This window comes from Oncorhynchus clarkii, chromosome 3, assembly GCF_045791955.1.
Source record: "Oncorhynchus clarkii lewisi isolate Uvic-CL-2024 chromosome 3, UVic_Ocla_1.0, whole genome shotgun sequence".
In the NCBI taxonomy this organism is placed as follows: domain Eukaryota; kingdom Metazoa; phylum Chordata; class Actinopteri; order Salmoniformes; family Salmonidae; genus Oncorhynchus; species Oncorhynchus clarkii.
Window position 1 is genome coordinate 29,220,800 of NC_092149.1, and position 15,120 is coordinate 29,235,919.

A 15,120-nucleotide genomic window follows, 5' to 3' on the forward strand; every position below is an offset into this window, starting at 1 on the left:
ATGCATGTGAGGAAAGAGGGGGAGGGCTGCAAGAGAGTCTGTTGTCTGTTTAGTAAACAGTGGAAAAGATGATGGGAGCATCAACTGTAAAGTAGAGGAACAGGGGAAGAGGAGGAGAGGGAACAAGAGAAGTGGGCAAGACACAGGGTCAGCAGAGCGGAGACCTATGTGGAAAGTGTTTACTGTAAATTGGATTCAGGAAGGGACATGGGCTGCCTACCTGCCACCACTACTCACTAGGTCAAATCACAGAGTTAGACAAGGGGACAACAGTCACCTGCCAATGAACAAACACCACACCAGGACTGGACTGGTTATGTGTGTGTGTGTGATTTATTTAATTTAATATTTGATCCCTGTGTGTGTGTGCGGGGGGGGGGGGGGGGGGGGGGCATACCTTTTCCATCTGTCTGAGAGAGAAAGAGAGAGTGAGAGAAATAACCCCTGCATTGGTCCTTGGTCCTCAGTGTGAGCCCATATGGTCACCAACCCCCCTCACTCACTGACGTCAACATATGATCTGGGGTCTCCAAGTCTGCGTTTTTCACCATTTCAGAGCTCCAAGGTCAAAGACAAAAACGGAGGGGTTCCTAAAATCAAACACGGTGACACCCCCATCTGACCCAGAACTTCACCTGAGCCCCGTTGTTTTATTTGAACCCTAATAAATCCTATTATTATTTTTCTCTCCTCCCCTTTAAAAGGCCTGGGTTTCAAAGTGCTAATAAAATAAACTGGAGGGCCCCATTTCTTTATTTGTTTGTGTGAAGGGTGTGTGGGAGAGTGAGGGCGGGGACTGAGGTTTTAGGTTCAGAGGTGGGGGGGGAGTAAAGGGACAGAGGTCACTGGGAACAAAAGAGCAGAGGACTCGAGAGGTCAAACACCCTGGTGTCCAAACTCCCTGAGCTGGCGTTGTTACAGGCCAGCGGCCCCGCTTGTATAATCGCCGGGTACATTTTGTCCGAGAGTGTAGGATAGAATATATCACGGGCGCCCGACAGATGAACAATAGATCACATTTTGTCGGAGCCCCGAGTCAAGCGTTCTGGCTCTTTTCAGCTTGACCGTACATCTGAAGCGATGAAGATTAACCCTCTATTCACTGGCCTTGCGTTGGGATGACCTTTATGCCCTACGCCCGGCCATACAATCTCTATAGGACACTACTACCACAACCAACGCACACCAGGTGCCTTTCCTCAGCAATTCAGCAGGTTGGGATAGAATGGGGGGCATTCATGAGAGTTTACCGCAACGTTAGGTTTGGGTGACCCGACCGTGACCACTTGTTTTTCCAACAGGAAAATACTTCCTCAACATCCTGAGAATGAAGCATTCATCTATTCAGTATCTGCGCATGGTCTGATCATTTCTTATAGACAGGGAATGAATTATGAGTTGAAGTTACATTTGTGAGTAACCATCCATGTCAGTGCATTTTGGGTCCAACAAACTAAACCAGAAAGAGACCATAAGGAAGAGAGAGTTGATGCAAAAGCAGGCGCCGCACCCTACAGCCATAGGCTCATGTCCCTCTGTCGGCTGTCACTCAAAATACTAAAAGATTCCCAACATTTATGTTTGAATAACTTACAACCTCTGACTAAAAACATGAACATTAAGTAATTCTCAGGGGGCAAAGCAATAACATCACATGGTAATATGATAATAGCTTCAGGCTGTGCATTAAACATAAATAGGCTCTATCAGCTCTCTGGGGGGCTCAGCATTGGTATTCCTCTATAAGAAGCGGAGCATGGAGCTCACTTGAATGGCAGGGCTGGTTGAGAAAAGTTGAGAGAAGGTTGGAGGACAAAGTGCAGCCAAGCTACGTTAGGTGGTCTACAGAGGTTGGACATGAGGGCCGGCTAAAAAGTTGAGAGAGAGTTGAGGAAAAGTGAAGAGTGAAATGGAGAAGGTTGAGGGAAGGGTTGAGAAAAGTTAGCAAAAGGCTGCAAAACAAAAACAAAAAGTTCAGAGAGAATGAGCGAGGCGGCTGGAAGTGGATTCAAAGGGGGTGCTTTGAAACAGTTGAGAGGGAAAGTTGAGAAAAGTTTGAAAATAGTTTGTGCGTAGAACATGGAGAGAAACTATGCATGGGGGCCGAGAGCGGATTGAGAGGGGGTCCTAAACTAAGAACAGTTGAAGGACGATTAGAAGAAGAGGGAAGGTTGAGAAAGGAACGGGAAGAGGTTAAAAGACGCATCATAGATCAACAAAAGATCAGAGAAGATCAGAGGTTGCTGAAACGCTGACAGGGGGCTGAGAAAGAGAGAGCTTGAGAGAGGCAGGAGGGAGGACAGAGAGAGACGAGGTTGAAAGAGGGAGTCTTATCTGTGTCCCATCTGTCTTGACATGTACACTCCTCTAGTTGAAGCCCTGCAGGGGAGAGAATAAGAGGCATGCATGTCAGTTACTGAGCGTGGATCCTCCAGAGGGCTTAGGGGTAAGGCCTGTGCACTCTGGCCCAAAACCAGCCTAACCAGCCCCAGACTCAACTCTGAAGTCATGGTTTTCCACTGTCATGTGAGTCAGCGAACCATGCACACCCCAAAAGTCGTCATCACACAAAGGCAGATACTCTACGTGGCAACAAGTAAAATGTTACTCAATTTCATAATTCCTTTGAGTTTGGGGATTGAGTAGATATTTTTACACAACTGAACATTTTGTCTTCTTTGGTTGAAAAGGAAAAAACAATCGATATGACATGCTTCTTTTATAACTGGAGTTTGTGAAGGTCAAATATTCTTGCACCCAGAATAAAATAAGTGAAAATGTAAAGGGGCAAAGGTAGAAGAATGCTTCTCATCTAATGACATGATTGACCAATGTGCAGAGGAAAATGTGCAAAAGTGATTACGTGTGATTGATTGTTTGAGATTGTTTAACTCCTCTCCCATGAAGACTGAAATATGCTTAGCCTCATTCTTAGTCTCAAATCACAACCCTTATCAGTATGACTATTTACTGACCATTATGACGTTTAGATCCAAGATGTTTCTCATTAAGAAACCCTCCAAGATGTTTTGCTTGACTTGGTTGTACTGCACACCTGGGAGATCTGCCTTAATAAATACCTGATGTGTAGCGCCAGTTAATTCCCCTATAAAATAACTCCCTTCCTTCTTCCTGTGAGCCCGGCTGGTGTTTATCAAACGAGGTAACGTCCTGTCATGTGACCCTGGTTTCTCCCAGAGCCCACCTGTGTGGACTTTTCTCTTAATCCCTGCAGCCCTTTTCTCTGCTTTGAATACTTAGACTACTGAGTGTAACTAATTCTCCCACACAAGGATATTGTCTTCCCCTATCTCTTTCTTTGTCCTTTTCCTTCAAGCCGCCCATTCACTGAATTCATTAGTAGGCAGTGTGCTGCGTGAGAGAGAAAAACTTTCCAATTAAAGGACTTAGTAGGCTTTTATAATAGGCTATTACTGTCATCTTAAATCCAACACTTGTTTTTTCTCACATTGTGAAACCAGATAATGATTATTTATCAGATCAGTGTGAACTTTTAAAACCGTTTCTGAAGTTTCTAACTTGTAATTAGTGTTTTGAATGTGATGTATTCCCTATCTGGACCTACGGGTGTACTGTGAAGACATGCCAAAGTATGTTTTTAAGGCAAAATAGGATAATAAAGCTAGTACAAATCATCCCATATAATAGTCATGGATCTTTGTAACATTTCCTACAATGATTAATAGTTTTTAATGTGTAACACCCCCAGCTTTATCATTCAAAACATGTCAATTTAACAAGTGTTGTTACTAGTGGGGTTTAATTAAATGTGTTTAACGGGCTCTTTTCCCTCCACACACATGCTGCACAGACACTGCAGCTGACCAGGGGGGCTGTGGAGGGAGATATTCCCCTGGGACGGTCAAGCAGGCCGCGGCAGGGCCTTTTCTCAGAGTAGACACCCATTTGGTGCCTCCCTTCCTCCCTCCCTCCTCTCCTCGAGCCCCCCTGACCGCCAACCTGGAGGGGTCAGCTGTGCAAAAGGAGACCTGGTCCAGAGCCGGGAGCGTAAATCAGGGGCCATCGCGGGAACCCTGCCTTGCCCAGGGTCCCAGACCGGCCTGGCACCATTACTCCTGGCTCTGACGTAGAGCAGGCTACCACTGAGGTGGGTTCCCACTGATGGATCACCCAGACCAGGACACGTGGGCAACCCGGGACCCCCTGAATGATCCATCATCACCAGGGACCAGCCAGAGGGAAAGCAGCCTATCTACCAGAGTTGGCTGTAATTTGTTTTAGTTTTTAATATTGTCCATCCATTAATTTAATTTCCTTTCAGTTCATGAATTGAAGATAACACATTATATGTCAACATTACTTATTGTTTTAAATGAATACATTTCAAAGTATTACCAATTGGAAAGCAATTTACCCTAACCCATGCTACCTATACACCGTCAGAATTTTTCTGATTGAGTTGTGAACTAGCAGTTCAATAAACTCTACAAACTCTCATCTCATAACAACTCATGAAGGATATCAACCAATCAACTTCGTCATTTTTGTTGCAACAGCACTATGCTATGCTGGTTTAAAATCGTTGACGTGTCTTCCTCGCCACTCCCTCATAACAGCACCTGGAATTGTGACAGGTAAATCTAATTTGCAGAGACAAGTCTTTGCTTCCCGAGGCAGTAGACTTTATTGCAATTGCCTTCACCCTTCGCTTTTTGCCCGTGTGTAGTAGTTTACGTCTCCCCCTGAGGCCTGACTCTTAATAGACAGGATCATAAAATGGTTGTGTTACTCTTTTCCTTTTTCAAACCAGTGACACCAGTTGTTCACCTTCCTTACAGGGCCTTTTGTAAGGCCTGACAGGTCGTCTATTCCAGACAGGGACGTTTGTAGAAGTCAACCTTGAGTTGACTCCACATTCAATAAGGACCATCTTTATGAGCTTTTCAGCACTTAAAAAATGTATGGGAAAAATGGCCGCTTGGATGGTTGTTTTGGCTCTGTTGAATATTGTTGATTTAGTTGCATATTTTAAAGTGATCCTGTTTGTTGATGTACTGAAATATTTCAATAAAACCTCCTAAAACATTAAAATGTTTACTAATTTATTGGAAAAACAGCACATTGGGAAAAGATGTTCGTTCACTGTTTGTTTAGGCTATCACCAACAATGTTTTTCATGCCATTACTCTTACATGTTTTTGTAATAACAGATATTCTGGCAGGTCCTGGGGTTGAGGGTAGGACAAGAGGACCTTCACGTTGACACATACAGCCCGAGACAGAAATAGAAACACACGGCCATGATAGGGTTAGGATATGTCATTCTGAGAACCACCAACATCTTTCACCCTGTCTTCTGGCCCTAAGCCATCCAGTTTAATTAGAAAAGACAGGCTAATAAGTCAAATTGATAAGGAAGTAAGTGAACTCTGATACACCCTGTATGTGAGTTAAGACAATCGAGTTTGACCACCTCTATTAACCAACACTTTATATTCCACAATTTGAGTGATTATCCCCTGTTGCTATAACACTGGCATTTTGTTATGGTGAGAACTGAAATAAAAAGTATTATGGGATTTAATCATTACTGTGTTGAAGAGTTGATGAAAGGCAGTGTCATAATGAAAGAATGAAGCCATGTTTCATCATTCTGTCAACGCTGTACTTCAAATCAACATAACATTTGCACATACTGCCCCCATGTGGTACCATTAGTACTACATTTAGAGTTCCATTTCAAAATCAAAACACAGCAATTTTTAAACCTATATTGCAGATGTGTATGCAAAGGTAGTATACAAAACAAAAACATTACATGCAATATTTTATTAAATTTGTATAATGATATAAATAATGTAATAAATAATGCCAACCACAAAACTGCCACAATGCACCTGAGAAAACATATTCTTTATTCTGTCTTGACTTCTCGTACTTCTGCCCTCACATACAAGACATTTTATTTTCAGACAAAACAGACACACTCCATCACTTCATATCATATCATATAGTTCAATGTACCACATACTACTGAACTACAAGATCTTGAGACATTATAGTGATGGCCACTAAATGCAAGAGTCTAATTAATCTAAAACACAACTCTTCTTGAATTAAACTGCCAAGAGACCGAAGTGATGCTGCTCATTTAGAAACAACCTCTCAAGCAGTAATGAAATTATATCACACTAGTTTACAACAATGTTAATAGACACCATCTTCAACTGCAGGCATATGGGCGTGCAGGTTTTTGTTCCAGACCTGATTAAACTAATCAAGGTCTTGAACAGACAACACATTTTAATAGATGAGTTAGTGCTGGAACCAAAGCCTGCACAGGCTGTTACTCTTTAGAACCAGGGTTGATGACTGCTGAGTTTCGCTGGTCAGTCCCATCCTCCTCCACCTTGTGGTCCCCCTTGGATCCTCCCATGCAGGGTGGGCTCTTGGCTATAGTGGGGTTGCTGCCCCACTGCTGGGGTGTCTTGGCCTGGATGGCCAGCGCGTGGATACAGGTCTTCAGCTCCTCGGCTAGGGTCTCATTGAGAAGGCGGTGGCGCTGTAGCTGGGAGAGGCAGTCGAATCTGGGCTGACCACCAGGACTGGGAAGTGGGACTCGGATCCAGGGGGCACGGCGTGCGTGTGGCTCTCGTTGTGGACTTCCAGGGGTTCTGGCTCCAGCTGCTGGGTGAGCTTGGTCCGTATGGCCCCCTCCATGGGCAGGTTGGGATCAGGAGCCATGTGGGGTCTGAAGTGGGCTAAGGGCCATGGTGAAGGCGTGGGTGGTGGAGATTGGACGAGCATAGCTGAGAACACTGGGCAACATTCAGAGGACTGGGGCAGGCGATGACTGTAGTCAGCTTGCAATGAAGAAGTGGTCTGGTGTTCCCTCTTCAGGTTCAGAAGTTACACTTTTAGGAGAAAAAGGTGCTATCTAGAACATAAAGGGGTTCTTCGGCTGTCCCGTCTGTGGAAAGGGTTCTACATGGAACCCAAAATGGTTCTACCAGTCATTCGGAAACATAATGTTAACTTTCACTGCTTTGCGGATGACACACAGCTGTACATTTCGATGAAACATGGTAAAGCCCCAAAATTGCCCTCCATGGAAGCCTGTGTTTCAGACATAAGGAAGTGGATGGCTGCAAATGTTCTACTTTTAAACTCGGACAAAACAGAGATGCTTGTTCTAGGTCCCAAGAAGCAAAGAGATCTTCTGTTGAATCTGACAATTAATCTTGATGGTTGTACAGTCGTCTCAAATAAAACTGTAAAGGACCTTGGCGTTACTCTGGACCTTGATTTCTCTTTTGACAAACATATCAATACTGTTTCAAGGACAGCTTTTTTTCCATCTACGTAACATTGCAAAAATCAGAAACATTCTGTCCAAAAATGATGCAGAAAAATGTATCCATGCTTTTTCCACTTCTAGGTTAGACTATTGCAATGCTCTACTTTCCGGCTACACGGATAAAGCACTAAATAAACTTCAGTTAGTGCTAAACACGGCTGCTAGAATCTTAACTAGAACCAAAATATTTGATCATATTACTCCAATGCTAGCCTCTCTACACTGGCTTCCTGTTAAGGCAAGGGCTGATTTCAAGGTTTTACTGCCAACCTACAAAGCATTACACGGGCTTTACCTATCTTTCCGATTTGGTCCTGCTACACGGGCTTGCTCCTACCTATCTTTCCGATTTGGTCCTGCTGTACATACAGTGCCTTGCGAAAGTATTCGGCCCCCTTGAACTTTGCGACCTTTTGCCACATTTCAGGCTTCAAACATAAAGATATAAAACTGTATTTTTTTGTGAAGAATCAACAACAAGTGGGACACAATCATGGAGTGGAACGACATTTATTGGATATTTCAAACTTTTTTAACAAATCAAAAACTGAAAAATTGGGCGTGCAAAATTATTCAGCCCCTTTACTTTCAGTGCAGCAAACTCTCTCCAGAAGTTCAGTGAGGATATCTGAATGATCCAATGTTGACCTAAATGACTAATGATGATAAATACAATCCACCTGTGTGTAATCAAGTCTCCGTATAAATGCACCTGCACTGTGATAGTCTCAGAGGTCCGTCAAAAGCGCAGAGAGCATCATGAAGAACAAGGAACACACCAGGCAGGTCCGAGATACTGTTGTGAAGAAGTTTAAAGCCGGATTTGGATACAAAAAGATTTCCCAAGCTTTAAACATCCCAAGGAGCACTGTGCAAGCGATAATATTGAAATGGAAGGAGTATCAGACCACTGCAAATCTACCAAGACCTGGCCGTCCCTCTAAACTTTCAGCTCATACAAGGAGAAGACTGATCAGAGATGCAGCCAAGAGGCCCATGATCACTCTGGATGAACTGCAGAGATCTACAGCTGAGGTGGGAGACTCTGTCCATAGGACAACAATCAGTCGTATATTGCACAAATCTGGCCTTTATGGAAGAGTGGCAAGAAGAAAGCCAGTTCTTAAAGATATCCATAAAAAGTGTTGTTTAAAGTTTGCCACAAGCCACCTGGGAGACACACCAAACATGTGGAAGAAGGTGCTCTGGTCAGATGAAACCAAAATTGAACTTTTTGGCAACAATGCAAAACGTTATGTTTGGTGTAAAAGCAACACAGCTCATCACCCTGAACACACCATCCCCACTGTCAAACATGGTGGTGGCAGCATCATGGTTTGGGCCTGCTTTTCTTCAGCAGGGACAGGGAAGATGGTTAAAATTGATGGGAAGATGGATGGAGCCAAATACAGGACCATTCTGGAAGAAAACATGATGGAGTCTGCAAAAGACCTGAGACTGGGACGGAGATTTGTCTTCCAACAAGACAATGATCCAAAACATAAAGCAAAATCTACAATGGAATGGTTCAAAAATAAACATGTCCAGGTGTTAGAATGGCCAAGTCAAAGTCCAGACCTGAATCCAATCGAGAATCTGTGGAAAGAACTGAAAACTGCTGTTCACAAATGCTCTCCATCCAACCTCACTGAGCTCAAGCTGTTTTGCAAGGAGGAATGGGAAAAAATGTCAGTCTCTCGATGTGCAAAACTGATAGAGACATACCCCAAGCGACTTACAGCTGTAATCGCAGCAAAAGGTGGCGCTACAAAGTATTAACTTAAGGGGGCTGAATAATTTTGCACGCACAATTTTTCAGTTTTTGATTTGTTAAAAAAGTTTGAAATATACAATAAATGTCGTTCCACTTCATGATTGTGTCCCACTTGTTGTTGATTCTTCACAAAAAAAATACAGTTTTATATCTTTATGTTTGAAGCCTGAAATGTGGCAAAAGGTCACAAAGTTCAAGGGGGCCGAATACTTTCGCAAGGCACTGTACCTACACGTACACTATGGTCACTAGAGGTTGACCGATTATGATTTTTCAACGCCAAAACCGGTACCGATTATTGGAGGACCAAAAAAAACGATACCGATTAATCTGACAATTTTTTAAATGTATTTGTAATAATGACAATTACAACAATACTGAATGAACACTTTTCTTTTACCTTAATACAGTACAACAATAAAATCAATTTAGCCTCAAATAAATAATGAAACATGTTCAGTTTGGTTTAAATAATGCAAAAACAAAGTGTTGGAGAAGAAAGTAAAAGTGGATATGTAAATGTGCCATGTAAAAAACGTTTAAGTTCCTTGCTCAGAACATGAGAACATATGAAAGCTGGTGGTTCCTTTTAACATGAGTCTTCAATATTCCCAGGTAAGAGGTTTTAGGTTGTAGTTATTATAGGAATTATAGGACTATTTCTCTCTATACCATTTGTATTTCATATACCTTTGACTACTGGATATTCTTATAGGCAATTTATTATTGCCAGTGTAACAGTATAGCTGACGTCCCTCTCCTCGCCCCTACCTGGGCTCAAACCAGGAACACATCGACAACAGTCACCCTCGAAGCATCGTTACCCATCGCTCCACAAAAGCCGAGGCCCTTGCTGAGCAGGGAGAACAACTACTCCAAGTCTCAGAGCGAGTGACGTTTGAAACGCTATTAGCGCGCACCCCGCTAACTAGCTAGTCATTTCACATCGGTTACACCAGCCTAATCTCGGGGAGTTGATAGGCTTGAAGTCATAAACAGCTCAATGCTGTTGGCAAATGCACGAAAGTGCTGTTTGAATGAATGCTTACGAGCCCGCTGCTGCCTACCATCGCTCAGCCAGACTGCTCTATCAAATATCAAATCATAGACTTAATTATAACATATTAACACAGAGAAATACGAGCCTTTGGTCATTGATATGGTAAACTATCATTTCGAAAACAAAAAAATTATTCTTTCAGTGAAATACGGAACAGTTCCGTATTTTATCTAACGGGTGGCATCCCTAAGTCTAAATATTGCTGTTACATTGTACAACCTTCAATGTTAATGTCAATGTACAATTCTGGCAAATTAATTACGGCCTTTGTTAAAAATAAATGGATTCACACAGTTCGCAACGAGCCAGGCGGCCCAAACTGCAGCATATACCCCGACTGCTTGCACGGAATGCAAGAGAAGTGACACAATTTCCCTAATTATAAGAAATTCATGTTAGCAGGCAATATTAACTAAATATGCAGGTTTAAAAATATATACTTGTTTATTAATTTTAAACAAAGGCTGTCACGTTCTGACCTTTATTTCCTTTGTTTTGTATTTATTTAGTATGGTCAGGGCGTGAGTTGGGGTGGGCAGTCTATGTTTGATTTTCTATGATTTGATTTCTATGTTTCGTCCTAGTATGGTTCTCAATCAGAGGCAGGTGTCATTAGTTGTCTCTGATTGAGAATCATACTTAGGTAGCCTGGGTTGCACTGTTTGTTTGTGGGTGATTGTCTATGTTGATTGCTTGTTTCAGCACAGTTCGCATTAGCGTCACGGTTGTTATTGCGTTTATTGTTTTTGTATAGTGTTTCAGTGTTTAGTGTTTTCTTTATTAAAATTAATGATGAACACCTACCACGCTGCATTTTGGTCCTCCGATCCTTCTCGCCTCTCCTCTTCAGATGAAGAGGAGGATCACCGTGACAAAGGCATTGATGTTTATGGTTAGGTTTGGTGCAACGACAGTGCTAAATCATCACCCGTTTGGCGAAGTAGGCTGTGATTCGATGAGAAATTAACAGTCACCGCATAGATTATATGCAACGCTGGACACGCTAGATAAACTAGTAATATCAACCATGTGTAGTTAACTAGTGATTATGTTAAGATTGATTGTTTTTTATAAGATAAGCAACTTACCTTGGCTTCTTGCTGCCCTCGCGTAACAGGTAGTCAGCCTGCCATGCAGGCTCCTCGTGGAGTGCAATGTAAGGCAGGTGGTTAGAGCGTTGGACTATTAACCAGATGATTGCAAAAACGAATCCCCAAGCTGACAAGGTAAAAATCTGTCATTCCGCCCCTGAACAAGGCAGTTAACCCACCGTTCCTAGGCCTTCATTGAAAATAAGAATGTGTTCTTATCCTGTTTAGGACATGGCAGATTTACGCCCCCTTTGGAGAAATTGGGTACCCCTAGAAAACTGAAAAAAAAATTATAAAAAATTGCTAATATATGCATATAATAATTATTATTGGATAGAAAACACTCTAAAGCTTCTAAAACCGTTGGAATTATGTCTGTAAGTATAGCAGAACTCACAGGGCATGCATTCTTCCAAACTAGTTTTTGTGGCCATGAAAGTTGGAGCAACTTTGACGTCATGGCCCCCACCCTTCCCGACCACTTATGGATCTGGGGACACTTTCCATCTCTTCCACTAGATGTCCTCTTTCTTTGGAGCGTTCAATCGTTCAAATCGCGCGAGAATTGGCCCTATAGGAGTGATTGGAGTAAGTGTCGCGATAAAAAAACCTGTGCGTTAGGGCGCGAATTGGTCACAGCCATTCCTTTGTTCCAGTACTCCTGGGAAGAGCAAACGATGCTCGGTTGAATTGAAGTTTGTTTTGCACGTCTAAAACATCATAAAGCTTGCTTCTGCACTTAGTTTGACCTGTTTAGTCGACATATAATTTGTAATTTTGAAGTTTTGATGCGCAACTTATCCGGACCGGAGGACGTTTTGGGTGCATTTCAGCTGATGTTATTAGCAGTAGCTAATACAAAGACGCAAGACTTGAAACCAAACGATGTATTGGGTAAGTATGAACCCTTCCAGAACATTCTGAACGAAGACCATCGAAGGTAAGGGAATATTTATGCTTAAATCTGTGTTTCTGTTGACTCCAACATTACGTAGAAATGTAGCTTGGAACTGAGCGCCGTCTCAGATATATTGAATAGTGTGCGATTTCTGTAACGTTAAAAAGAAATGTAACAGAGCGGTTGCATAAAGAAGCAGTGTATCTTTCTAACTATATGTGGAACATGTATATTTAGCCAAAGTTTATGATGTTTATTTACGTTATCTTGCCGTGCTACCTAGATTTCCTGCAGACATTTTTGAGTAATTTCTGAACATGAGTGCATTGTAAATGGACATTTATGGATATATATGGCATATTATTGAAAAAAAAAAAATGTACTGTGTAACGTGCCCTATTACTGTCGTCTGATGAAGATTTTCAAAAGGTTAGTGAGCGATTTATTTTTTAATCCTGCTTTTATAATTTTTTATTTTCTGGGACAAAATGGCTGCCGCTTGTCTTGATTTCGGTGGTGGTCTAATATAAATATGTGGTGTGTTTTCGCCGTAAAACATTTAAAAATTCTGACATGCTGGGTAGATGAACAAGGTGTTTATCTTTCATTTGAGCTATTGGACTTGTTAATGTGTGGAGGTTAAATATTTCTAAGAATATTTTTGCGTTCCATGCGCCACGGGTTGAGCTGGACGGGGGGGGGTGGTGTTCCTCGTGAGGAACTCCTGGCTTCAACAGGTTGACTTGCCTAGATAAGTAAAGGTGTAAAAAATGTTTTTTTTTACAAACAGCTGGAGGCAGGGCAAACAGCTGGAGGCAGGGCTTTCTTCTATAGAGCTCCATTTTTATGGAATGGTCTGCCTACCCATGTGAAAGACGCAGACTCGGTCTCAACCTTTAAGTCTTTATTGAAGACTCATCTCTTCAGTAGGTCCTATGATTGAGTGTAGTCTGGCCCAGGAGTGTGAAGGTGAACGGAAAGGCACTGGAGCAACGAACTGGCCTTGCTGTCTCTGCCTGGCCGTTTCTCCTCTCTCCACTGGGATTCTCTGCCTCTAACCCTATTACAGGGGCTGAGTCACTGGCTTACTGGTGCTCTTCCCTAGGAAGGGTGCGTGATTTGAGTGGACTGAGTCACTTACGTGATCTCCTGTCTTGTCCAGTGTCCTGTGAATTTAAGTATGCTCTCTCTAATTCTCTTTCTTTCTCTCTTTCTTTCTTCCTTTCTTTCTCTATCTCAGAGGACCTGAGCCCTAGGACCATGCCTCAGGACTACCTGGCCTGATGACTCCTTGCTGTCCCCAGTCCACCTGGCCGTGCTGCTGCTCCAGTTTCAACTGTTCTGCCTGCGGCTATGGAACCCTGACCTGTTCACCGGACGTGCTACCTGTCCCATACCTGCTGTTTTCAACTCACTAGAGACAGCAGGAGCGGTAGAGATACTCTGAATGATCAGCTATGAAAAGCCAACTGACATTTACTCCTGAGGTGCTGACCTGTTGCACCCTCGACAACCACTGTGATTGTTACTATTTGACCCTGTTGGTCATCTATGAACATTTGAACATCTTGGCCATGTTCCGTTATAATCTCCACCCGGCACAGCCAGAAGAGGACTGGCCACCTCTCATAGCCTGGTTCCTCTCTAGGTTTCTTCCTAGGTTCTGGCCTTTCTAGGGAGTTTTTCCTAGCCACCGTGCTTCTACACCTGCATTGCTTGCTGTTTGGAGTTTTAGGCTGAGTTTCTGTACAGCACTTTGCGACATCAGCTGATGTAAGAAGGGCTTTATAAATACATTTGATTGATTATCCTATTGGGACAGCCGAATAACCCCTTTGGAACAAATAACCCTTTTGGAACCGTTTTTGTGTGTAGCTTGCATCCAGTAGCTTGCTATCTGCTGTTAAGCCAGCTATTTTACAGCAGACTCTGCTTTACATAGCTACAGTATCTGTTATCTATAGCTTCAACATCTGTTCTTTAATACATGAATATGCAATGCTGCCCATTGACGTGGGCTAATTTATTTCACAACATACTATGACTAGCTACGTTAGCCTTCTAACGTTATCTAACTGGTTAGCTAGCTACTTGCAGTACTCACTGCCACATTGACTGCATTTCGTAGCCTCAAATAGTACCTTAGCTAGTTAGGGTTGTTATTAATAAATTAGCAAAGCTGTAATAACCCAAAGCGAGTTGTAATAAATGTATTTGCAACCTACCTTTTCACAGCGTCCTCAGTTATCCAACGTACACAGGAAGTGCCGCCTGGTTTGGACTGTCTGTGACTTTGTAGTCTTTGTAGACGACCTGGGACTAGGGCTAGTAAATCTAGTACTGGTGGAGGTTTGTTGCAAAGTAAAATTTTTCTCAATGAGCTATTATGCCTGTTGGTGAAATTACATAGAACCAACGTGGAATAAGACATTGGATTGACATCTGTGGCCAGTGGGATTCTGTTCTGACCCCTAGGCACAAAAGTCAAGAAATCAATTTTATCATTTTATCATCATGATCATATCGGTAAATGATATAATTACAAGGGTTTCATCATTAGGACAGTAGTTTATTTTTCTTTGCTATCCATTGCAGTTCTGAAAAGGTAAATAAATAAACGATGACAAAAGATATGAAAAAATCTCACACACAAACTTTCTAACAGAATCATGACGTTGTAACATTTAAGTATTCTTCATAACCAGTAGTATTTATTTTGATGTATTTACTTCTATTCCATTTTCATTTACAAAATACACAAAATCGAAGACACCATACAATAGTACTCTGTCATTTACACTTCAGTTTTTTTGTCCTTTGTATTTTTCTATGGTTCCACATGTATACCGTATCGTAATTTCTAATATTATGATATATACTTACATACAAACAACTACAGATTCTACAGCACAGTACTATGACAGTGATAAATTCTCTGTTACATGTAATTAATTGCAA

The 15,120-nt window shown here is 42.2% G+C and overlaps 1 pseudogene; it reads right to left on the minus strand.

The window, feature by feature from the left end:
• Nucleotides 1-6,328: 6,328 nt before the first annotated feature.
• LOC139385415 (bolA-like protein 1) lies at nt 6,329-6,811 on the minus strand (annotated as a pseudogene).
• Between the last annotated feature and the right edge of the window lie 8,309 nt (nt 6,812-15,120).